This window comes from Macrobrachium rosenbergii, chromosome 17 (assembly GCF_040412425.1).
Source record: "Macrobrachium rosenbergii isolate ZJJX-2024 chromosome 17, ASM4041242v1, whole genome shotgun sequence".
In the NCBI taxonomy this organism is placed as follows: Eukaryota; Metazoa; Arthropoda; class Malacostraca; order Decapoda; family Palaemonidae; genus Macrobrachium; species Macrobrachium rosenbergii.
Genome location: NC_089757.1, coordinates 28098265 through 28125764, shown reverse-complemented (window position 1 = coordinate 28125764; position 27500 = coordinate 28098265). Strand labels below are relative to the sequence as shown.

Genomic DNA, 27500 nt, shown 5'->3' with positions numbered 1-27500 from the left:
GAATGTGTTTGAAGGTATGTTTCACGTTGCTGTATTTATTGAAAGAAATAAGACACGTGTTGGATTATGTTTATTGATATATCATGATTAAATGTATCCGAAGACACGGAGCTAAATGTGGTTGGAGATGTAACATGTTTTTATATATTTGAGAGTGTGAATACGTTCATGAATATCTCAGAAAATATGAGACTAAAGGCTGATTAGATTAAAATATTTAAGGTATATACTTAAATACAGTTTGAAATGAAGGACGTGTGTCTGAATATAATTCAAATCATATCACTAGTATCAATATCCTTTGAAGAGCAACTGCAAGATTTGTGACTCGGAATTATGAACTGAAGACTTAAAAGGACGAAATAATATTTTGTAATATACATCCATGTTTGTGTCAACTTGGAGATTTTCCAATAAAATCTTGAATATTTTACTGTTTTCATTATACGAATCTCATTTTTGTCACGTCGTGCCCCAAAGTTATGCTTTTTACATACATGTATGCAAATGTGTATGTATATGATAATCAGCATGACAAAGAAGAGGAAATTGCATGCACCCTTCTGCGCATTTTGTCTCCATTATTGACCTGCTTTCACCATTTCCTCTCACTTTCACCACTTACCCATGTAGGGGCTGACACTTAACACTTTTATAACAGCGTGTGGGGTGGTGAAGGAGAATTCAGTGAGGCCCCTCCTGCTCTACCCGGTCCCGAGCATGAGCCCTGAAATCGTCGAAATATTTTTGTCAGCGTTTCCCTGTTGTCATGTTACAGTTCACTTTGTGATGTTAATTGCGAGTCAGTGACCTTATCTTACGGGGTTTTATTCTTCAGCGTGATGTATTTTCGATTCCATTACTATAATTATATTGTTATTGGCCTTTTTCCCAGTAATATAATTTATGTTTTATTTGCTTTTTTATATATGATTATGTATAGGTGTATATATATAAATACATTTTATATATATGTATATTTACACACATACACATATATATATTTATATATATATATATATAAAATTATATATATAATATATCTATATATATACTGTGTATATATATATATACTGTATATATATAAATATATCTATATATTATAAAAAAAGTAAGTAAAATGTGAATTACATTACAGGAAAAAAGAATAATAATACAATCTCATAACATAAAAGACAACTGGCGCTAAAAGTATTCTATATATATATATATATATATATATATATATATATATATATATATAGCTTAATGATAAATGCTATTGCCAAGACCAGGAAGAACATTCTTTATTGTACAAGCTTTCGAGGTATAAAACCTCATCATCAGGCTGAAAAAACCGACAAGGATGAGAATCAATAAAATTACAATAAAATGAATTGTCATAATAAATCTTCAGCAAAAATACTAACGAAATATATAAAATGAACAAGTAAATACAAACTAAAAAGGTGAGACGTAAAATAACGAAAAATTAAAAACACAAACATAAAAATATGGAAATAAAACTAAAGTGAAATGTAAACAAACTACCACTCACAAGTAAAATATTTAACGACCTAATTGAGTACCTACTGAAATTACACGATAGCTAGTTGAATACCAGACGAGTTGTTGTTCAATTCCGGCTTCATCTTTTAATAGTCAGCCACTCTGAAATTAAAAGGTCCAGTCTATTTGAACAAAAAGACAGTACCCGAAAATCCAGGTCAGTGAAAGGATGGTCCTGTGTTAAACTGTGTTCTCTAATGGCAGAAAAGGTGGTTTGGAAAGGGGAAACCTAGTTCTAATAGAAAGACCTCTGTGTTCCAAATTCTGTGTCTGAGCCAGCGGGAACTAGATCCCACGTATCGCAGACCACACTGCGAACAAGTGAACAAGTAAACGACACAGGAATTAAGGTCCACAGGCAGAGTAGGCTTCTCTCTCAAAGTGATCTTATTGTAAAAGGATTACAGAAAACAAACCGGAAACTGATTTGAAACAATGCTTAAGTATTTCTTGTAACTTTTTCGGACCATATAAGCTACTATGACCATCCTTTCACTGACCTGGATTTTCAGGGTACTGTCTTTTTGTTCAAATAGACTGGACCTTTTAATTTCAGAGTTGCTGACTATTAAAAGATTAGAAGCGGAATTGAACAACAACTCGTCTGGTATTCAACTAGCTATCATGTAATTTCATAGTAGGTACTCAATTAGGTCGTTAAATATTTTACTTTGTGAGTGGTAGTTTGTTTTACATTCACTCTAGTTTTATTTCCATATTTTTATGTTTGTGTTTTTAATTTTCGTTATTTTACGTCTCACCCTTTTAGTTTGTATTTACTTGTTCATTTTTATATATTTCGTTAGTATTTTTGCTGAAGATTTATTATGACAATTCATTTTATTGTAATTTTATTGATTCTCATCCTTGTCGGTTTTTTCAGCCTGATGATGAGTTTATACCTCAGCTTGTACAATAAAGAATGTTCTTCCTGGTCTTGTATTATTTATCATTAAACTAAGATTTAGTAATGCTTAATTACCATATATATATATATATATATATATATATATATATATATATATATATATATATATATATATATATAATATATGTATACATACAGCGCCAGTTGTTTTTCATGCTATGAGATTGCCGCTGCTGAGGTATACTGTCTACATGGTATTTATGGAAAGTAACAGACTGATTATATGAGCATTGCAGAGATACGTATAGCAAGTAGAGAGAAGGACAACTTAGATATTAGGATACTTCAGAACGTTTTGATGTGGTTTCTTATTTAGGAGAGAATGGAGAATTATAGACTGACGAAATGAATGTATAATTAGAAAGTGTTGACAGGAAGGGAGAGAAGAATTCTTTAAGAGTGTTGGATAGCTGGACTGGAAAGGGTACTGGAACAGTAGAGCCTAAACACCCAAGAAACAAGGTAGCGCAGTGTGACTTAGCTTCATGTGTGAAAGTTATCCATGAAGTGCTGATTATCCAACTGTGTATGTGTATGAAATGGAAAATATATTGTAAAATTTTTTCTGCGGGTCTTCATCCTTGATTCAGCATAGTGAGAATTTGGTAGTTACTATTAACATTTCTTCAGTGGACCCCCCACCCCTTTTGATGGAAAAGGAAACACACAAATATATATTATATATGTATGTATGTATGCATACACGCATATATGTATATATACAGTATATATGTGTTATACATCACCATTTTTTCACCTGTTTTGAAGTGATTATAATTATATATATATATATATATATATATATATATATATATAAGTAATGTATTTTTAAATGTGTGTGTACGTGTCTGTATATATATATACATATATATATATATATATATATATATATATATATATATATATATATAATGTTTATATGTGCGTATGAATATGTCTTTGTTAGTATACGTACTCTGTCAGAAATGATTGTAATATACTATAAGAGGGTCGAGATGGCAGGTCCCGACCCAAGGGACGTGGGTGCAATGTACCTTCATTCTGCATAGTTATGTAGGGGACAGTTGTGGAGTTCGTTGTCCTTAGACTTTAGTTGTTACCCATAGAGAAGTGAGCGGGTACGCATTGCATTCTGTCATACAATATATGCAATTTATATTATATATATATATATATAGATAATATATATATATGTATGTATGTGTGTATATATTTGTATGTATGTATTTATATATATATGTATATTTATAATAAAATGTATGTGTATATATGTCCATGCATCTTTATATGTTACCCATGCCAACAACGTTGGATGAAGTTGATATTTTCATTCGTATGAACGCGTATAAGCAGAATGCTCCAAGAACGGGAGATCACAGTTTCCCGGAAACTCGGCAGATATCGTTTGGCTACCATCTTAAGATAATTCACTTTTTGGGAAGAATCAGCTCAGGGTTGACACTTTTCATGGCATAAAAACCATCTTACCCGTTATAAAAGATATGTATTTCCAATGGTTTAAGCTATCCTTTGTTACATATCACCGGTATTCTTTTTTTGAGTTTTTCATTATCTCAGCGTAACAGATTAACGGCACTGGCTGGCACGAGTTTTGTATATTCTTCGTTGAATGCGCTGGTGAAGGTGAGCTGTCCAGTATGGAGTGCTGTTGTCCCGACATTTGTGATTGGGTTTTCAATCTCTGTTATTGAGCCTTAGAAAGAAACAGCAATAAAAAGAATGATCCAACTAACACAGATGCCTAAGGAGAAGAACACTGTAAAAAAATTTGTAGCTGGGTGGGTTGGGGGAGGGAGGAAGGGGGCGTGAATGGAATATGGATAGTTGGTTTTGGAGAGTTCACATTAGAAGCTGACCCTTAAATATTAAGGGGAAAATGCAGAGGAAGAGTGGTATGCTGTATTTGCCATGTGAACTGCTTATATATTGATGTATTTCATTTTGATTTTAAAGAATTTTCAACTTCAAAAGGAACTCGGTGCTGCGGCGAAACATTGCATCATATTAATGTATATGGACACATTTAAAATCTGTCGTCTGAACGTGTTGAAACACCCATACTTCCTTTGTAAACATTCATGTATTCATTATGGATCCCTGTATAAACGTGTTCTCAAATCTTTCATATGAACGAGTAAAAACACTCGTGTTTCCCTTGTAAGCATTACTGTATTCATTATATATACGTGTAAAATTAAGTATATCTTAGTTTTACCAGACCACTGAGCTGATTAACAGCTCTCCTAGGCTGGGGTTGAAGGATTAGACTTATTTTACGTGGCTAAGAACCAGTTGCTTACTTGTAACGGGACCTACAACTTATTGTGGAATCCGAACCACATTATAGCGAGAAATGAATTTCTGTCACCAGAAATAAATTAATCTAATTCTTCATTAGCCGGCCGGAGACTCGAACTCGGGCCTAGCGATTGCTAGCCCACAACTCTACCGACTCTCCCAACGTGTATAAACATATTCCTAACATAACATATTTTCCCCCATGATAAACACATTCCTAATATAACATATTTTCCCTCATGATAAACATATTCCTAATATAACATATTTTCCCCCATGATAAACATATTCCTAATATAACATGTTTTCCCCCATGATAAACATATTCCTAATATAACATTTTCCCCCATGGTAAGGAAAGAATAATCCAGTCTTGAGTGCGCTAGGAATTAGTTGATAACAGGGAACGTTCGTCATGGGACTTGCAAGCGAATCACGTTAGAGCTTCGCCAGACGTCATATAACCCTTACTATGAGATTGGTGGCAGTATCTGCTCCCACACGAGGCTGTTGACAAGAGCCATCCGCTAATGAACCTATTGAGAAAGTCGATTGGCTTTTTTTTTTTTTTCAAGGTTAAATCTCCCGAAGAAGGCAATCTGTGTATAAGAGAAAATTAACTGGGAAAGTGTGGTAACCTTGAAGAATAGATCTGACATGAGTATCAGAAGTTATTGATGGACGTTTTCCATTGGTATGTGTATGTATGTAATGATTACAGTACTTGCTTATCGTGGATAATTTGTGTATGGACTGAATGTGTTCTCTCTCTCTCGCTCTCTCTCTCTCTCTCTCTCTCTCTCTCTCTCTCTCTCTCTCTCTCTCTCTCTCTCTCTGTCTGTCTGTCCTATAGTGTACTTATAAAGTAGTGCATTAAATTTATGTAAAACATTTTACTCAGAGTTACATGGGTACTTTAGCGTGATCAGTCATTTAATCCAGTCTAGCTTTATTTGAAAGAAAACTACCAAAAATATAGGTTAGGCTTTGGTGCTTTAATTTTTGTCGGTGTCAGTTTGCATAAATAAAAAAATATGTTGCCGGGTATTTTCTACATTACTTAAGGTTCTTTGCAGTGTCTCTTCGACCCCTAGCTGCAATTCGTTTTGTTCCTTTTGCTCTACCTCCTTTTATATTCTCTTTCTTCCATATTACTTTCCACCCTCTCCTCACTATTTGATTCATAGTGCAACTGCGAGGTTTACCGCCTGTTACACCTTTTACACCTTTTACTGTCAACTTCTGTTTCAGCGCTGAATGACCTCATTGGTTCCAGTGCTTGGCCTTTGGCCTAAATTCTATATTCAATTCAGTTCAATCAGTCCATTCTTTTCATTGCTCATTATATTCAAGTATATGTGCACAGGTGCTTGGCCTCTGCCCGTTGACGATATCGAATGTTTATATTCGGAGGATTTCCGGGAACGCTCGATTCCGTTGCCGGAGGCTTTTTAATTAAAGTGGATTAATCTCACCACACAGCCTATATGGGAATCCAATTTCATATAGATAGCAGAGAATTATTGGACAAGCTCCCTTGCTCAAACGTGTGTGTGCGTGTGTGTATGTGTGTATGTCTGTGTGGGTTCGTACGTTTACATATGTATATGAAATTATATATATATATATATATATATATATATATATATATATATATATATATATATATATATATATATATATATATATATATATATATATATATATATATATATATATATATATATATACATTACATATAAATACATGCAGGGTGGCTTAACTATTGAGAACTTAACAGTTTGCTTGCTTATATTATAAAGAATTTGGTTGTACTCCCATATGGCCCACGTATGAGGAAAGTAATCTCTCTCTCTCTCTCTCTCTCTCTCTCTCTCTCTCTCTCTCTCTCTCTCTCTATATATATATATATATATATATATATATATATATATATATATAAATCTATATACTATATATATATATATATATATATATATATATATATATATATATATATATATACATATATATAAATTTTTATATCATATGTATATATATAATGTTTGTATATGTATGTGTTTATATATATATATTATATATAATATATATACACACATATATATATATATATATATATATATATATATATATATATATATATATATATATATAGCATTGCTCCATTTCTCCCTGAATGGGGTGGCTCCAGAGAAAAAGCAACATAACAGTCTGTGCCACATTCAAACTTTAACAGCTGAGTGGTATTTAAGCCGCCTGTGCAGTTAAACATCCACAAAGTTAGTGGCTTCATACACACACACATAAGCCTCACCAGCGTCTTGTTGAATCCCTGACACGCACTGCGCCATTCATCACTATTTTACGCGTACGCTTGCTTGCTTTCTGGACATTAAGGGGCTGCCTTTCCCGTGCATCTCTTACGTCATTCATCTAACCCTTTTCTAGGTCTTCCTCCCTTCCCCTGAACGCTTCTGAAGTATGCACTTTTCACCAACCTATCGTCGTCCATCCTTCACTAGCGGATCCAGAAAAATTTCATGGGGGGAGCACTAATTTTCATATTATACATATATACAAACATACATATATATATATATATATATATATATATATATGTATATATATGATTTCTGTAATGCAATTTTTAATTTTTTCCTATTCTGTTTTTCTCATATATGTTATTATTTTTCATTATTTTTTCAAGGGGACATGCCCAGGGTGCCACCCTCCTGGACCCGCTAGTTCTCTCCTTGCTGCAAGAAGGAGCTAACTCAAAATGCATGAGTCCTCAGGATGGTGGTATTCCAGGCATAGCCCTCTCTGAATGTATAGACTCTTGAAGCAGGACTCACCAGTTGATGTCGGCAGGGGATAGTAAGTATTACGGTCAAGGCTTTAAGGTTACCCTTTATGTAGGGCATGTAACTAATCCCTTTTATGACTTTTGATTTATATATATATATATATATATATATATATATATATATATATATATATATATATATATATATATATATATATATATATATATATATATATATATATATATATATATATATAAATGTATATATATTCTTATTCTTTTAACGTGCTTTTTTCCCATTTTGTATGGGGTAAGCACGATACCTTCTTTTGAAAGTATTTTTTATTTATATATGTATATAACATATATACCTGTATATATTATATATATGTATATATAATTATGTATATATACAGTATATACATACATATTAAATATATACATATATATATTATATATATGTATATATATATAATATATATATTGTGATGTTTATTATGCAACACGAGTTTTTATTTATCATCAAACTTCCGTGATGAATATGGAACTTGGAAAAACAGCGAGTGATCCAAATTTAAAAAGAAAAACATTAGCATTTTTCAGCGTTAGTAAATGGCTCTGATTCGAAGATAATGAACCGATTTGTATCAAAAAGAGTCACTAATTGCTTAGTCAGGGATTTTGGAACTGGGCTCTTTTGTTCAGCGAGTTGCGTGTGGACTTTAGTTAGCAATGGCGCTACACCATTAACAGGGACTGGAAAACTTGCTGAAGGGAAATTTTATCTTTGTAGGCTACATCTAAGTGAGCTGTAGAGAAGGGTTTCTCTTTTTTGTGTGTGTGATAGGTTTATCCCTTGTTATCGACTGTCGAATGTTTTTACTTTGTAACACCAAGATCCTTTGCGAAGGATTTCTCTCGTACCTAGATAAACACGCCAATAGAAGCGTATGCACATTAGAGCTCATCTCATATATATATATATATATATATATATATATATATATATATAATATATATTATATATATATATACATATATATGTTTATGTATATATGTTTATATATATTTGTATGTATATATTATATATATACATTATATTTACATATATTATATATAAATATATGTATATAATATGTATATAAACATATATATATATATATATATATATATATATATATATATATATATATATATATATATATATATATTAGAGTAATGGTATGGATTTGACTTGTCAATTCGACAATAGTAAGTGCCCCAAGTCTAATCCCACTGCTAAATGTAAGAGAACGTATTGTATTGCTTAAGGACTAAACAGTTTTTATCAAAATTTGGTTAAATTGACACAGCACTTCAACTTCTAGGAAACCTAAATTTTGAGGTGGGTTCACTTGGACCTGGTGTCACTTACGTACAAATTGAAAAGCTATGTGGGAATATTTAAGGTCAGAGGAATAATAATTTTCTGATATGAGGTAGTTTGTGTTTTCACTAAGAAGTAATACTTTCTCCCAGAGAGAAAGTTTCAGCTGGTGGATAGTTTAAGAGGACGGTTAGAGTATAGTCATTATGTTATTGCGAATGAACATTTTTAATGAAATATCTAAATATGCATCAGCTTGCATAGAAAGCCCCACAAGATTAAATGCTTCTGTTTTGATTACCGGAAAACATACGTATAAATGTGACAATGAACAAATAAAACAAATTGCGCCGAAGTGTCTTCGGCGCAGTGGAGTTTTCTGAACAGTCGCTTCAGCGCACAATCAAGGCCACCGAAAATATATATATATCTTTCGGGGGTCTCGGCATAATGCTGTATGAGCCGCTGCCCATGAAACTTTAACCACAGCCCGCTGGTGGCCTATCTTATTGCGTTGCCAGAAGCACGATTATGGCTGACTTTAACCTTAAATAAAATAGAAACTACTAAGGCTGGAGGGCTGTAATTTGGTATGTTTGATGATTGGAGGGTGGATGATCAACATAACAATTTGCAGCCCTCTAGCCTCAGTAGTTTTTAAGATCTGAGGGCGGGTAGAAAAAGCTCGGACAGAAAAAGTGTTAACAGAATAAAGTGCGGACGGACAGACAAAGCCGATACAGTAGTTTTCTTTTACAGAGAACTAAAAAGCGGTAACTAAATAGTAACTAAAATGTCTTTGACGTGGATGAATTTAGAGATGTAAATATGGAGCGGTGTACTTCAGAAGCCAGGTCGCGTTTGGATGCTGGTGCAGTCAGGGAGGTCACCAACTGTAGTATTAACTATCTTAGAAATGGGACCATGAAGCAATTAATTGGCTATCTGCAAAGCTGCAAATTGATGCTTTGCTTGCTATGTGGCCCGGGTGATTCAACTGTAGACCATAGTGTTAACCCGTAGAGTTGTAGCGCTGTCAGTGCACCTCACGTTGCGCACTATAGGCATTACTAAAGGGTGTTCGTAGTGTCCTTTCGACCCCTAGCTGCACCAAGTTTTTATCCTTTAAGTTTACTTCCCTTCCCAGTGCCTTTCTTCAGTCTTACTGTCCAGCACATCTAACAGTTACATCTTGGTGCAACTGTTGGGCTTTCTTCCAGGTCCACCTTCAGTTCCTTTTATTTTTTTCCTTTATTATCTGATTCTCTTTATCTTGCTGTCCAACCACTCCAACTCCCTCTTTTCACTGTCTTGGGCGCTGAATGGCCGAAAGTGCCCCAGTGCTTGGTTACACAGACTAAATTTCACAATCAGGAATAAACCATTCGCAGTATCTTCTATTACAGTTTTTCGCTGATTTTTATTTTTATTTACATTGTTTCACCAGTCTGGTCATTACCTATGTATAAAAGCCTCTGATCCGACCCTGGAGTTTGATTTGAGGCGTAGAATTCTGATCTTGCCCCAACGTAGTTTTTTTTTTACCTCTCCGCTGCGGGTGGGACTCAAATAGGTGAAGTTTGGTGTCGTAGTTAAGTTACAAACTTAGCATACTAAGAAAAATGTTAAAGTTCTTGCACGAGTCGCGACATCAGACAGAATATGTCTCTTACGAGCATTATGAATGACCAACAGTGAGATTTAGAGATGCAGAAGAATTACGTATGAATGTAAAAAACCACAAGAATCAAAACGATATGAGGCTAAAATGAGGAGAAGCTAAAACAGGAAGTGTGTTTGTGATTAAGAGCTTGTTACCAAGGTGAAGGCCAGACACTTGTGCCCTGCAAGTTTAAGATTTTACGCATATTTTCGATTCATGCATTGCTTATAAACATCCATATATAGCCCTTGTTTTGATATCATGCCCATTACGATCATAAAATTTTTTCGCAACCCGTTAATATTCTCTCTCTCTCTCTCTCTCTCTCTCTCTCTCTCTCTCTCTCTCTCTCTCTCTCTCGTGTTCGAAAAGGTGGCCAAGTCTCGGGGGTCCTGCCGAACTGGTTCGTAGTAGACTTGGGCCGAGTAGCGTCCCGCCTCAGTATGGTAGTTGGTGCAGTGGTGGAAGGTACGGCAGCTCTCTCCCTTGCCCCGTTGGCCACGTGTACTGTGTTTTCCACATTGAATCCCCATGGATACAGAATGCTCCTCTAGAACATTTCTAGATCATTTCAATCCCCATGGATACATAATGCTCAGCTAGAAGATTTCTAGATAATTTCTCTTTCTAGTCTCGAATCTTCATTGATATTATTAACCCTTGCATAAATACAGTATGTTCGTTGCGAGAAACTCTTGTGGTTCACGTTATGAAAAAGAGACCTCGAGGAACTGTCTTTTTTTTTTAATGCAAGAGATACGAAAGATACTTGTCCATTAATTTTGTGTCGCTTTATTCGACTTACTTTATTTCCTGGAGATTCATGCAGTGAATAAAGACATACTTCCTCTCTGATTTCTTGGGAGTTCTGAAAAATTTTCGTCATGTCTTTGTATAGAACAAGAAGGTTCTTGATATATTCTCAAAGGATTTTCTTCTTTGGCTACTTTGAATGTAATCGCACTACAGTTAATGAATGACAGACTGTCAGTGCCATCCTTTCAATTTACATACATGCTTCTGACTCTGGACCTCTTTTGGATCTGAATATATTTCTTTTATGCCCTATCGTTATTTCATGTAATATAGCAAGTTTCAGTATATATATTTACATATGTATATGTATGCATATGTGTATATTTGTATATACATACATACACACACATATATACAGTATATATATACTGTATATATATGTATATACACTATATATATATATATGTATATATATATATATATATATACTGTATATATATGTATATATATACACTAAATATATATACAAATTATATATATACATTATATGTAATATATATATGATATATATATATATATATATATATATATATATATATATATATATATATATATATATATACATACATACATACATACATACATACATACATACACAAATTACTTTCATGCATAAACGTTTTTGCTTTTTATATTTGCATATGAGTAGAATAACTTACTCTACTATCTATTTCCTTGGCAAAAGTGTTGCTAGTGATGCTTCTGTTTACTTCTGACTGATAAGATGAGTTCTTCCTATGGTTTTAGTTGATTTTATATTTTTTTTAACCGGGCGGTAACATTATGCGAGTTTTTGTTTTTGTTTCAGTTATAGTTTTTCTTTAGCAATCGCTGATCAGTAGATTGCATGTTGTTATCCTTTTGATATTGGAGATTGGCATTGTCACGAATAGTATTGTCATTACCAATATAAGGGCATTGCCTCTAATAGTGCTGTCAGTATCAGTTTAGGTCTTCATTATTTTACAGGTTATTCCCCAACGCTCCAATGAAATATACTGAAACAATATGGGCTAATTCCGTAGGCTTCTCAGTCTTTCATACAAATCAGGTTTGGGTGTGGAGGGTGTATTTTGTGCGAGGGGATCTAGAAACTTTTGCTTTGCTAGGATTAAAAAATGAGGACTGCATTTTTATAGGATTTTCAGATTGACGAAGTTGGCCTCCGTTGGTACATCTGGTTGTCTGATATTTTCCTTTTATTACATTCCCATAAATAGACTGGATGAAATTATGTAGAGTGCTAGTGGCCCCTCTTTTTCTTCTCTTGACAATCTCTCCAGTTTACGCGCATTCTGTAGAGTTTTCTAAGTTTATTCACTTATTTACTGGAAACTGGCTAAAGGCTTTCCACCATGCGTCGTGACCCACTGAGTCCAAAATTATTGTGACTCGGAATGACTTTTCATAATTTCTGCAGCGTGGAATTATAGTCAAGTTTGTTATCACGCTAATTAACATTTCATACTTTTCTTGGTATCGCGTTGTTTATCAAGGTTGTGAACTCATTTACTCTGGTTTTCAGGCCTTGCCATTGTATATTTAGATTTTCTGCAACCAGCATTATATCGAATCACAATTGCAATTGACATATCAGATATACAGTTCCCATGCATTGTTTTGGTGCACAGTCAATTTATAATTTTAATATTATATCGTCACTTGTTGTCATCTGTCACAATAATTATTCTGAGATACGGTCGTTATGGCATGTATTTTTCTTCGTTTATCTTGGCATAAAATCGACAGATATCAAAATTTTATATAATTGTTTGCCGTGACCTATGTCATACGGTTGCCATGTCTGACAGTTGCTTAAGTCTTTCAAAAAATTCATGAAAAATCAGCTTTTATCCTCAGTACCTTTTACAGTGATATGCTATAATTGTAATTAAATACATTTACCATTATGACTGTAATGGTAGTCGATCAGTGGCCTTTTAAAATATAAAGCGTCGAGAGCACTGTGATTCATACTACATCTAATCATTGAAGTAATGGGTAATGACATTAGGTCATATACATTCACCATCAAATTTACGCATCTTTCACGACTGCCAGCTCATCCTGTCACTAATGCGATAAATGTGGAAATCAGAATCATTGAAGATTGAAGGCACAATTCACTCCAAGCGTCGTTTCATCGTTTTACATCACCAATAAATCAGGAGGTAAACGTAATGGGAAGGATATAAATGATGCTTCTGTTTTGCATAATTTTCGTGTAATCACTAGAACTCTCTTGAACCATGAGTTGCGTAATGGAATGCCGAGTATAATTAGGTTGATATTAGTTACGTGGGTTTTTATGTCTACTTTATCCCCCGTCATAGTCCATTTTGATCTGTCTATCTGTACATTTTAGTATTAGGTGTCTATCTGTACATTCTAGTATTAGGTGTCTATCTGTACATTTTAGTATTAGGTGTCTGTTTGTACATTTTAGTATTAGGTGTCTATCTGTACATTTAAGTTTAGCGTCGCTGATTCGGGAGCAAATGACCCATATATTGTGCTGATCTGTTAGAAGTGATTAATACATTTTTAGAGATGTTCTAGACAGACTGACAAAGAAAGAGCGCCCTGAGACCTCAAATCTCCGCCAAGCCTTAGAAATTCACCTCTCGGGAGGTCCATTTTCCCCTAAAGTTGCATTCCCATCTCTCCCAGAATCTGATCACGTTTTGCCAGTCACGAGCTAAACCTTTGGAATGTTTTTAGTGAAAAACCCCACATATAACTTTCTGCGAAATCATGTTGACAAACAGGCATAACACCCACAAACAGGCAGAGGTGAATGATTATCTTCTGACCCACTTCTTTGGCGAATGTAACAAACATCCATAATGCATATTGATATGAATTGAACAACGAATAATTTTCTGTCATGGAGACTGGTGAAATGAGTCTTAATATTAATGGGTGGGACAAAGAATTGGATGACACTAAAACGTCACAAGAAGAAACCGTTGATGGAATGAAACGAGAGTAAATGGGAAAATGGCATTGCTTCGTTTATTAGCTTTTGTTCTCGTCCTTCATTTATAGAGTGACAGTGACGGTGATATTGCCGTTTTAATTGTCATTGTTGTTCTTTTTGTCTTGCAGTGATAGTCGCGGTTGCAAGCTTTATCGTTATTATTACTGCTTTCATCCCCGTTGCAATTGTTGTTTTTGTTGCATATTATGGCATAAACCAGAGGTCGTCCTATTACGTTCACTTTGTATGTCCGTATTTTTAACTTCGAGTGAAAGAGCATTTCGAGGTTTTCATTTTGGGTCATAGGATTTTTCGTCAGCGTTAAACATGCTCTCTCTCTCTCTCTCTCTCTCTCTCTCTCTCTCTCTCTCTCTCTCTCTCTCTCTCTCTCTCTCTCTCTCTCTCCGTATTTTTAACTGAATGAACATTTTTAGTTTTTCATTTTGGATCATGGGATTTTTCGTCAAGGTTGATCTCTCTCTCTCTCTCTCTCTCTCCCTCTCTCTCTCTCTCCTCTCTCTCTCTCTCTCTCTCTCTCTCTCTCCAATTTAAAACAGTTCACAAGTCTGGTGACACCATGCAGTCTTTACAAGCTCTCTCTCTCTCTCTCTCTCTCTCTCTCTCTCTCTCTCTCTCTCTCTCTCTCCAATTTAAAACAGTTCACAAGTCAGGTGACACCAAGCAGTCTTTACGAAGCAAAATATTGGACTTACCTTGGTGCCAAGTGCATGCGTTGAAGCTGTTTATTTTCTTGGCATTCAAAGGAATACTGTTACGTTTGAAAATCAGTGCGAAGCCTCAATTGATCATTTGCCAAAGATTTGATGAAATTTACTATTGACTGACTACCATAGATATGTAGACGTGTCTACAGTATATTTACATACATCAGGTGCACACACTTCACTTGTTTTACATCTAAACGCGTTTTTCTCTCATAAGCCAATATGATTTTTATTTTTCTGTTAAAGAAAACTATTGTGCCGGCTTTGTCTGTCCGTCCGCACTTTTTCCTCTCCGCCTTCAGATCTTAATAACTACTGAGGCTAGAGGATTGCAAACTGGTACGTTGATCACCCACCATCCAATCATCAAAAATACCAAATTGCAACCCTCTAGCCTCAGTAGTTTTTATTTTTATTTTATTTATGGTTCAAATTATTCATAATCGTGCTTCTGGCAATGCTATAGGACAGGCTACCACCGGGACGTGGCTGAAAACTTCATGGGCCGAGGGTCATACAGAAAACTCGATTGCGCCGAAAAAATTCGGCGCATATTTTACTTGTTAGATATGATTTCAGGATGAGGCTGCTGGTCCCATACCCCAAGAATGTTTATAGTTTTGCTCACTCCTAGGAAAATTATCATTGATTTGTATAATGGGTGCTGCTGACTATCATTTCAACGAGCTTTTCTCCCCGTTACCCTTTCTTCTCATGGTGATAAATGCTAGTTTTGTTTCCTTTCCTGGATTCCCTCCTCTTATGCTTATCATTATAATCCATGAATACTCTATCATCCCTACGGAACCTTCGTCTGAAGTTTATGCTCATTCTCGTCTAGCCCTCCCTGGGGGCTGTTAATGCGGATCTCGGCATTATCTCAGACTTTGAGAAAAGCTGATTAGGCCAAGTTTTGATGTAGTTTTGTTCTTTCCTGATTAAAGTTAAGAAATTTCAGGCGAAGTGAACACTGAGGTGTCACAATTAGTAACTATTTTTTCGGAAATATTGTTGCCCTTAGTTTGCATTTTTCTGATTTAAAGTTTCCGACATTGGGTCTGTATTTATTCTCTGGGGCGTTAAGTGACAAACGCTAAGGTTGTTTAGGTCTTCAAAATACACTTTATGTTAGTCTCTTCATATTGCTTCTTTTCCGTATGAGGTTTGAGAATTGAAGCAATAAAACACTAATGCCTGGCTGTACTTTTTAGCTGACGTAATTAGGAAAGTTTGGATGTAATCATGAAACGGCTTTTGTACGTGTAGGAAATCTTTGCGTTTCTCGAGAATGCTGCCTGCGCCTCTCGGGTGGGAAGCTCTTCCAGCCGTATGTAAGTCTCGTACATTTTTGTAAATGTCTGGAAACCTTTATTTTCCCAATTTTGTATTGAATTGAATGCTATAGTCATGGTCATTAGCCGGACATTTAATGCACTTTCATTCACATTTATATGCAGCAAAAGGTCGTCACTCATGTCTTTAAATATTAGGATAACAGATCAGTATCGAACTTGGAGACCTGAAAAAACCACAAATTTGGGGAACGAATGTATTTAAAAAATCCACATATAGTTTTAGTGTGGGGACACTGAAGAGGGAGCATGACGCTCCGGAACTGTATGTGGATATTTTAGATATATATTTTTTCTCCAATTTGTGGTATTTTTTCTTCACATATTACTCGTGTTGTTTTCTTTAGACTTTCATAGCTCTCTTTGAATGCTTGGCGCACGTGGTCTTCGTATTATCAGATATTTAGCGCAGATTTTATACCTTTGATCGATTCTTCGACCCCTCCCTCACCCTGCACAACCTGAAACTTTAAGTAATAATTTTGAACGATTTCCGACGTTGAGATGTTGCAGCCTCGGGTCTATGAGATAGATGAGTGAAGCAGTTAAATTGGTAAAATATTCCAGCTGCTTTGCTCATCTGTTGCTGTATGTTTACACGTTTACAAACTTACCCAAAAGCCGCTCACAGGGTGTTTGATAAATATGCAAGTTACAATAAAGATCTGGGGTTGTTGGTAACCTAGAATTTATGGATATGAGAAGGAAGGGAGGAAAAGTGATACATGGGAAATATACTTCGATACGTTTACAAAAATTTTGTTTTAAAGCTTTGTATTTTATTTAAGAAAATTTGCAGCCTTCTAAGGATAAAAAGGAGAACAGATTTTAATAAACTGCGTTTAATTTAAAAGATGAAGACCCGCATAATTTACACATGGTAATGATTTATACATTATATATGTATATGTATATATATAGTGTATATATATAGATATACATTAATATAGTGTATATATTATTTATATATATTATATGTATATATAAATATATACGTATAATGTGTATATGTTTATATATATACATACAGATATACATATAATGTAATTATATATTATTTATATATATTATACGTATATAAATAAATATATACATATAATGTGTATATGTATATATGTGTGTATGTATATATATTATATCTAAATTTTACTGCAGTTGTGAGTGTTGCTTCTAAGTGCGCTTAATTTACATAAATGTGATTGCTCAATGGCTTCTTTTGTCTTCACCTGAAATTTTTTTCCTTTCTCGCATTCTAACTGTTCTCGTTTCCTGCGTCAACACGATTATCCCAGCTTCATATAATATTTCCCGTCACTTGTCAGCGAAATAATGTAGGAGAGGAGACCGCATATTCTTCCCCCAAATAAAAGCTGTTTTGCATTTTGTGTCCACGAGTTGAGTTTACAGATTTATTTGCGGTTTTAGCAACGAAAGTGAATGAGGCGAATCTCATAAAACTCCTCATATAAGCAAACAGAGTTGTATGTTGTCATATTGTCTCGGCTGCATTGTTATTCTCCTTAAGGAAACAAATCATAATTATGGAATTTCTTTATTGGGAAAATCTTTGTTTGTTGCTGAAATGCCTTGAAAACTGGTGAGACGTATAATTATATTTCCTCTAACGTGAAATTTCGTTCAGTTCATCTGAAAGAAATCTGAAAATTTATCTCGGTTCGCATTTGTTTGTGATGCGCACTGAAATCTGATAATGAGCTCTTTGGCCCACGTGTTGCGCTTTGCGAAATGTTTAAAAGGAAGAACTTATTGGCCCATGAGTAAACATTTTGATTAGAATTCTTGACTAGGGTCATAAAGAGTAATAGGATATCGTGCATTATTTTGCTGTTCTCTGTATGGGTTTTACTTGGAAGTCTACAGTAGTTTCTTCTCGGTAGTTTGGAATTTAGCGCTGGGCTGGATTGAACAAGCCGAACTAACCTAATCATTAAAGGTTGCTTATTTTTTACCGTTTGCTTTGCGCAGTTTTTTCTATTTGGAGATTTCAGTCCACATAGCTGACGCTGTTTCTTCCATTATCCTTGCTCTCTCTCTTTTTTTTTTAATTCTAAAGGACCAAGATCTAATTTTCTCTTGACTTTAAAAAAAATTTTTTTTTCTCACACCGCTGCCTAACCTGTAAAGCAAATAATGTTCTATGATCTTGATATTTAGAATGTTCACAATCGACAGAAGCTCCTGTTACTCTTTTTAGGCAAGTTCTAACAATGATTTCCTTTACTTTTTTATATTTTTTAATCAAGGTCTAGTGTACTTTATTGCTAATTACTGCAATGCATGTTGGTAACTATGTGATTTTATTACTAATTATATCAATACATGTCGGTAACTATATGATTTGTTACTCATTGGCCTCTCTAAGGCGAATGGCCTCGGTGACAAATGGTCAGCTGTTCTTATCTTTTTTTTTTTTTATCTAACATTCAAGCTCTTACACTTGTGAATCATATTTGACTGGTTAATTGGTTTTTTCTTTTACATTGAACATAAGTATAAAGTGCTCACCGTAGCCTGACTAAGGATGTTTTTAAAATTTAATTTCTTGCCAATTTTAGACCTGATTGAGCTTTGTCCACTCAGTCGTGGATAAATAATATTTAACGATGTACGGATTAAATTTTCATCCTGTCGAATATACCTTATTGCAAGGAATATTGATTATATTTATGTAAATGCACACAAACGTATATTTTACACAAATTATATACACATGGTGTATAATATATATATATATATATATATATATATATATATATATATATATATATATATATATATATATATATGTTATACATTGTATATATATAATATAATATAATAATAATAATGTCCAGTATAAACCGTTTGTACCTTAGAAGAGATGGCTCCAGAGTAAAAGCATAACAGTAGTCGCCAAGTCAAAGTTAAACTTCTGAAATGTGGATGAACTCCCAATGCAGTAAACTCAAATGCACACTGAACTCCTTATATACACAGCTCCCTTTAATTCTATTTTCTTAGCACATTCTCATTTCGTGGTTATCAAGGCCCTTCCTTTCGAATACTTCTTTCCCATCTGTCCAGAATTTAGTATTTCTTCATCTCCCCCTCTTCCCTTCTAACTTCCGAAATATGAATTCTTCATTGCTTGTAGTCTAGCTTTCTTTCCACGTGACCAAACTCTGTAAAAGTACTTTGAGTCATCCCTCACCCACATTATTTTCTTTGCTGCTACCGCATATTTCCACATTCTTCTTCTTTTAGGTTCTTCTTATGCCCCATAACATTCAGACAGTTGCTGTCGAAGGATTGAATGTTTTTTCATTCGCATTAAGCGTCCCACTTTACCTCCGTAGAGGCTAGTTGGCTCAACAGTCCATCACACTTCCTAGCGTTGGGTTCCAAACACTTAAACTTCCATGCAGATACTTTCCCCATACCCTTCTATCTTTCTTGCTTGACCTGTTCCTCCTCCCATGTTCCTGTATTTTTCAATCCCATCTGCCATTCTGATTAACATTTATTGTTCCATCTTCCTGCTTTCCATTTAATCAAAAAATTACTTTTACTTACAGGTACTTTCAAGTTTTTACTCTTAACGTACTTAAAAACTCTTTCAGTATTCCTGTAGTTTCTCTTCACTATCCTCAGTCGAGATTTCATCATCTTCAAACATCATTGACGATCCTTTTTCTTGTTCTATAACTTTGCATCCACATCTTATTTAAAGATAATCAGTAGTCCTGATGACAACACACCTTCTCTCAGACCAACTCTCACACCAAACCAGTTACTCTCCCGTCTACATATTTTAATGGCTGTTTCACACTCATTACAAAACCTGTAATCATCCTCAACAAATTATTTCCTATACTGAACATCCTTAACACTTTCCATATTGCTCTTTCAGTAAGCTGCTTCTTGATTCAGTTGCGATAAATACAGTTTTTCCATTTATTCTCAAACTTCCCCTATAATTGTTTCTTAAAGTGATATGCAACGCTTTGTTGAAAGCCTAAATTGTTCTTCCCATATCAATTCATGTGTCATCTTGTCATAATGTATAATATTTCTTAATATACGCCCTTTCCCTTGAGAGTGGTGGCTTTATATATATATATATATATATATATATATATATATATATATATATATATATATATATATATATATATATATACACACATATATATATATAATATATATATATATATATATATATATATATATATATATATATATATATATATATATATATATATATAGAAATGAGACATGCACACAGCCTAACTTCTCATGAGTTCTAAAGTCGACCGTGAATTCTGTTGCTTGTATTTGAAGATTAAAATGTCTAGTCAAGCAAGAGTGATTTAGGTGAAAACAACTTTCTGTTTTCTTTGTATGAAAGAAAGTGCCAGGGCCTCGACAAGAGGTTGATTTGCGAGTTTGTGTTTTGTATAGATATATATATAATACTGTATATATATACTGTATATATATATATATATATTTATATATATATATACATTATATATATGTATTTATAAATGTGTGTGTGCGAGTGCATGCGTGTATGTGTGCGTGTGCATATGCACATGCTCACCTTCGTCTCTGTATATGTGGAAGAAAGTGGAAAACTTGATGAGGGAAGCCTAGAGGTAGATTGAAATGAATAAAATATCCCATCCGTCAACCTTCCCCATTAACTCTTGCATAGAAACGAAAGCAGCAGTTGACTTGGAGTGGGGAAGTGTATGAGGATGAGGAGGAGGAGGAGGAGGAGGAGGAGGAAATGAAAGAGGAACAGAAGAAACAGATGGAAGGGGGAGAACAGGAGGATTTAGCAGAGAGAAGTAGAAGGGAACCATCCAAGCACAAGATGGAGTGCGACAACTTAATCAGGCGTCTTGAGGACGAAGAAATGGAGGAGGAGGGGAAGATGGAGTGCGAGACACAGTTTTCCTATTTCTGGTCCTTCTGTTGACTTTAGGCAAAAGATGAAAAGAGGGTTTGCGCCAGTCTAATGTGGAGTAAAAAGTTGCCCGTAGATTGTGAGAGTTAAAAGAGTAAATGTTTCAGGGCGGTCGGTTTTGTTATACAAATGCGGATTGATGAAAGGGAATTATTGTTATTTTATTTTCAGACATTCCTCACAGTAAGAAGGGAAGGCTTTGCTAAACTGAAGGCCAAGGAAAGCAGGTCTTTCCGAAGCAGGTGTCGATGTATGTGGTGGCCAGATTAAAGTGAGGTAATCACGTCGACTTCATTAAGTAGGATGAGAACGGAGGGATTTATCTGACGAATGGAAGGAAAAGAAAGGGAGATCAAGTTAGAGACAAGAAGAAGCTGGTAAAGGATGAAAAGTGACTGTGGAGTTTTAACGTGACAAATGCAGCCGGGTTTCAGATGTGAGCTGCGATTGCTAATGAGTGTGGGGAAGGCACAAAAGGGGAAGTAATGTTCAAGTCGGAAAATGATGACGTCTTTACTTCTTTGTAGGGTTGGAGAGCACACACGAACTACACAGCTGAATGAGATGTGGTTTTATCTGATGAGGATACTGCACTGATCCTTATACCTGATACATTTATACTTTTCAAGTTTCATCATAACACGCAAGTACGATGCAAAAAAAAAAAAAGTGTATCAATTTTTAAATTGTTTCTCATATTCTTTAACAAATATTTTTATTACTATAGGAAGTAGTTTTTCTTGTATTAAATGAATTAATCAGTTAAACAGTCAGTTCGACCCACAGTATGGATAATTGATATCGGTTCATGTTTATTAAGGGTATTTATTATAAGGGTGTAACCCTCACCAGTCAAAAGAGCTTAAATGACCTGTGCCTTTGTCTTTGCAAAAGTTTGGCTTCTTACTCAGTGCCACTTATACAAAAAAGTAACCTAATTAACTTCAGTGAATATCGCGAATATAAGTTGTGTGATGGCATCTAGTTCCCATAAATTTCTCTGGGACATGGTTCCTTAAAAATATATTGTACACAAAATTCATCCCTATTAATTTTTTGTATGTTCATTTAATATTTGCCGTAGTATGATCTAGATCAACGCTCCGGATCTGTTTTGAGAGAGAGAGAGAGAGAGAGAGAGAGAGAGAGAGAGAGAGAGAGAGAGAGAGAGCTGGTTTCTTTGCCATCCTTGCTGTGCTGTTTATTTGTTTTTATTTTGATGTCGCTTACTTTCTCTCTTGATTGAAGACGACGTTGTGAGGGTGTTCACTATTTAATTGAGACGGGATGACTCAGGGACTCGATTTATGCCCGTTTGTATGTGTATGCGGCTTGCAGAGAGAGAGAGAGAGAGAGAGAGAGAGAGAGAGAGAGAGAGAGAGAGAGAGAGAGAGAGAGAGAGAGAGAGAGAGAGGGCGAATCTCCTTCGAGTGCCTGCATCAATACAGAAGAGTTTATACAATTTGTCCTGCAACTTGATTTCGTCTGTGCAAGGCCTTGGAATTCTGCCCTGTGTCAGAGCGAGTAAACGCTCATATTAGAAGAGAGTTTATGCCCATAAATATATATATATATATATATATATATATATATATATATATATATATATATATATATATATATATATATATATATTTATGGAAATGAACACATAGGAACGTGTTTCACAGAAATAAATTTCTGACACATCAGGACCAGAATTTTGGTCTTTCAAGTAAGAGTCTAGGCTAACGCCCTGGACTCTCTTGAAAGATCGGGGTTCGGTCCCGATGCGAGTCAGAAACATTATATATATATATATATATATATATATATATATATATATATATATATATATATATATATGTTTGTATATCTATCTGTATCTATCTATCTATCTATGTATATATATATATATGTATGTATATATATATATATATATATAATATATATATATATATATATATATATATATATATATATATATATGTTATATATATATATATATATATATATATATATATATATATATATACATATATACATATATATATATATATTTAAAACGATCACTGCGGTACTTAAACTTGCAGCACGTCGAACGCCCACAACTCTGCTCTGTTTAGCTCCTCCTTGTAGGAACTCTTCTGCTTCCTGGTTATTATGCCCCTCCTTTCCATTACTTTCACGTTATTAACTCACCCCTTTTCAGGTCTTCTTCTCCCTCCTGCAAACACTTCCGACTTATATACTTTCGCCAACTTTTCATGGTAGAGTTATGTCACTATCTTTGGTGTTCCTCAGGGTAATGCTCTTGTCCCATTGCCTTTTATATTTTGTATTCACGTTATGGTGGATGAAGTTGAACCCATATCAAACTCAAAGGCATAATTGTTAGTAGGTCTAAGACCGTGGATCCCCCACCCAGATTCTATCATTGATTGTGGTTGTTCAGATACACGCAGCTCATTTAGAATTCTAGAAGTCATTCCTGATAACAAACAGTCACTTTTAGGAGACATTTCCGGTCCGTGTCTTCTTCAATAACACAGAAAATCAGTATACTGAAAAAGTCTTTTAAGACTTTTGGCGACCTCCTTGTTCTTAGAAAATGTTTTTATTCCGCCCCGTTTTGAATATTGTTCCTCTTTTTCGTCTTCAGTAGCGAACTTGCATCGTAAATTGTTGACAAAGACTTGATGTTTATTAAATCTCTGGCACTTTTGTTCAAGTAGCTCACTGTGTAAGCTGCAGTAAATTTTCCACAATTCTGATAATTTTTTGGATTCTGACTTTCCAAGAATATATAGCCAAAATATACCGTATATTGTGAAGCATAACATTCGTGTCTTTATTTTTGAGGTTCAGTACCGCACAGTTCACCAAATAAAGGAATAATCTTAAAAATAGGTCGAATCGTTGAAACTTAAAAAAATTCAAGCTTGATGCAAATACCTCTGTTATTTTTATTCTATATTGAACTCATTTGTATTATTTCTCTTTTATAGCTTATTCATTACTAATGCATTTCTTTTTCTGTAACTGGCAACTTTCCCCATCAGGGCCCTTGGATTTGTAGCTTTCATCTGTCCAGATTTCACCTTTTTCCTTTCGTTGTTATTCGATATCTACACTTCGCTTCCGTAGAAGAAAGTTGGTTCAACAGTTCCTTTATATATTCCAGCCTTGGCTTCTGCAAACGCTCCAAGTTTCCTCCTTATCTTTTGTACCCATCCTTCCACATTCCTTGCTTCACCTATTCTGTGACTTGCCTCCCCTGTCATCAAGCAGTCATTCTTAATATTTACTGCCAAAGAGTTATTTTTATATGAATATTCATGGGCCCATCTGTCTGGTTTCCGTGTACTCTCGTAACCTTACTCTTGTTCACATTATTCTTAATTTTCTCCTCTTGCAAACACTTTCGAACTTCCAGGAATCTTTGCAGTTTTTCTTCAATATTCATAAATCTTATGTACCATCTGCAAACACTGGCCATTCCACACGCCATTTACAATCCATCTTCTTAATCCCACGACTTTGCACCCGCATTCTCAAGTTCTTTCTTTAACTTTTCACATCGCTTGATCAGTAAAGATACTAAATAGCCGTGGAGACTAACACAGTCTTGTCTTAACGCGGGTAGTTCTTCATTGGAGGGGTGGGTAGAGCTCTCGGTTAGCACGCTGTTGGCCCAGCGTTCGACTCTCCGACGGGCCAATGAAGAATTAGAGGAATTTATTTCTGGTGATAGAAATTCATTTGTCGTCATAATGTAGTTCGGATTCCACAATAAGCTGTAGGTCACGTTGCTAGGCAACCAGTTGGTTCTTAGCCACGTAAAATAAATCTAATCCCTCGGGCCAGCCCTAGGAGGCTATTGATCAGCTCAGTGGTCTGGTTAAACTAAGATAACAACTCGGGTTTTGCATATAAACGCACATGTCTGTATACACTTATTTATATTCAGAGAGATGCTTTATATGTAAATATAATTATATATATATATATATATATATATATATATATATATATATATATATATATACATACATATATATATATATAAATATATATATATATATATATATATATATATATATTATATATATATATATATATATATATATATATATATATATATATATATATATATATATATATATAAACATATAATTTTATCATCCACCTTTTTCCCTGGAAGGGTCTTGCCCTAGAATGTCTCAGATTCAGATACTCAGTAAGTAAGCTTTAGGGATGAGATTTCTAGCCCCGTTCCCATCTCCATGGCTTTGGCTCACCACAGTCATCTAACTACCATGTGATAGTGCACTGCTTAGCAGTTACGGAGGTTCTGTGGGGTTTAACGTAATTGGCCTGAATAATCATGGCTGCCTCGGTAATTGAACCTAATGCCTTCCGCCAGTGGAACACGAATATATATTTATACTTATTAAATTATCATCTCACAGATACCCTTTAATATGGAATTTATTTTACCTTGGGATTAATTGCATCCAAAAGGAACTAAACATCTGCCACAGCCGGTGCACACTTTGGGTGCAAGTTATTACCGTGTTATGTAAATTTGATTATAACAAATTTGAGTATAAAAAAGTCACGTGTGTATTACTAATGCTAATATACTGTATATATAATATATATATATATATATATATATATATATATATATATATATATATATATATATATATATATATATATATATATATATATATATATAATATATGTATGCATATTTGTGTGTGTGTGCATGTGTGTGTGTACATATATACCTATGCGCTTATACCGATTTAATTGACGACCCTATTGACTTACATTTTGGTGCCAGTATACGATGTGCCGAGAGACTTGTCGCCTAATATATTTTTTTTTATTTGTCAGTTAGATTTCCTGGAAGCTTTTGGTCTGTATGAAATCCTGTTTGGAAATCTGCCAAGGATTAGTAACCAAAACGAGGTTCGGCTTTGAATCGTAAACGAATATCTCCACGACAATATTTTTCGCTTAAGCTGTAGTAGATCACGATTATTCAAGTTACGTTCAGCATCTGAAAAAAAATTTGCATTATAAGGCTAGCGGCCGAACAGTGGTTCACATAAGTTTTTCACAAGCGGCTGTAAATTCGCCGACGAATATGGAGAGAGAGAGAGAGAGAGAGAGAGAGAGAGAGAGAGAGAGAGAGAGAAAGTCACATAACCGTGATGATGATAATGGCTAGAAGCCTAATAAACTAAAGACAGTATTCGACGTTTTCATATATTCATTTCAAATTGCTAAGAATAAATAATCATTCTATATTAAGTGTGAAATTAATGGGGGTACAGGTGGAAAGTTTGGTAAATCAGGTGGCACTTATCGTGAGGGGTCGGAGGTGGCCTTAGCAATGTCGAGAACGCTTGCACTAGAAGATACGTGTATATTGTATATCCTGCTTGTCTTCTCTCCATGCTTTACTGGGGTGTTACAATGTCGTGCAGTGCATGCTTTACTGGGGTGTTATAAAGCAGGAACAACAGTCCTCAGCGTGGTGGAAGTATATGTGTTCATCCAAGTGGCCTGTTGTGACTTTATATGGAGTTGACGTCGTATTTCAGTCAACTCACTTCGTGTCTTGTGTTTTATGGTTACTTTTGCGTTGTTGGTTTAAAATTCCTTTATTTGTTTTTATTTTTAGATGCCGGAGAGTTGTGCACTTGTTAGTGGTTCCACGTTTTTTCCTTTCAGTTCCAAAAGAGATTATTAAGAGTGAAGTGCAGTAGGAAACAGGATTGAGCTAGAGAGAGAGAGAGAGAGAGAGAGAGAGAGAGAGAGAGAGAGAGAGAGAGAGAGAGAGAGAGAGAGAGAGGCAGCGAACATTTGTAGCTTTGCCATGCATGAATATTTAAAAGTACAAATCTTAATCCATATATATATACTGTATATATATACACTATATATAAAGAATAAAAAAAACTTGTATTAGCATTGAATTTTTACCGGCATTGAATTTTTACCATCACACATTCATTCATACATAAACAGA

The 27500-nt window shown here is 34.6% G+C and overlaps 2 protein-coding genes across 2 annotated transcripts in view; both read left to right on the top strand.

The window, feature by feature from the left end:
• Positions 1-282, top strand: part of LOC136847818 (uncharacterized) — a 162514-nt gene extending 162232 nt beyond the window's left edge. The window contains exon 4 of the mRNA XM_067119747.1: positions 1-282. This exon is cut by the window's left edge and continues 2818 nt beyond it. The gene's annotated coding sequence lies outside the window, so the exon portion shown is untranslated.
• A 10788-nt stretch (positions 283-11070) lies between these two features.
• The window catches only part of LOC136847815 (thyrotropin-releasing hormone receptor-like), a 372767-nt gene continuing 356337 nt past the window's right edge, over positions 11071-27500 (top strand). Inside the window, exon 1 of the mRNA XM_067119745.1 lies at positions 11071-11098. The gene's annotated coding sequence lies outside the window, so the exon portion shown is untranslated. The remainder of the gene's footprint in view (positions 11099-27500) is intronic.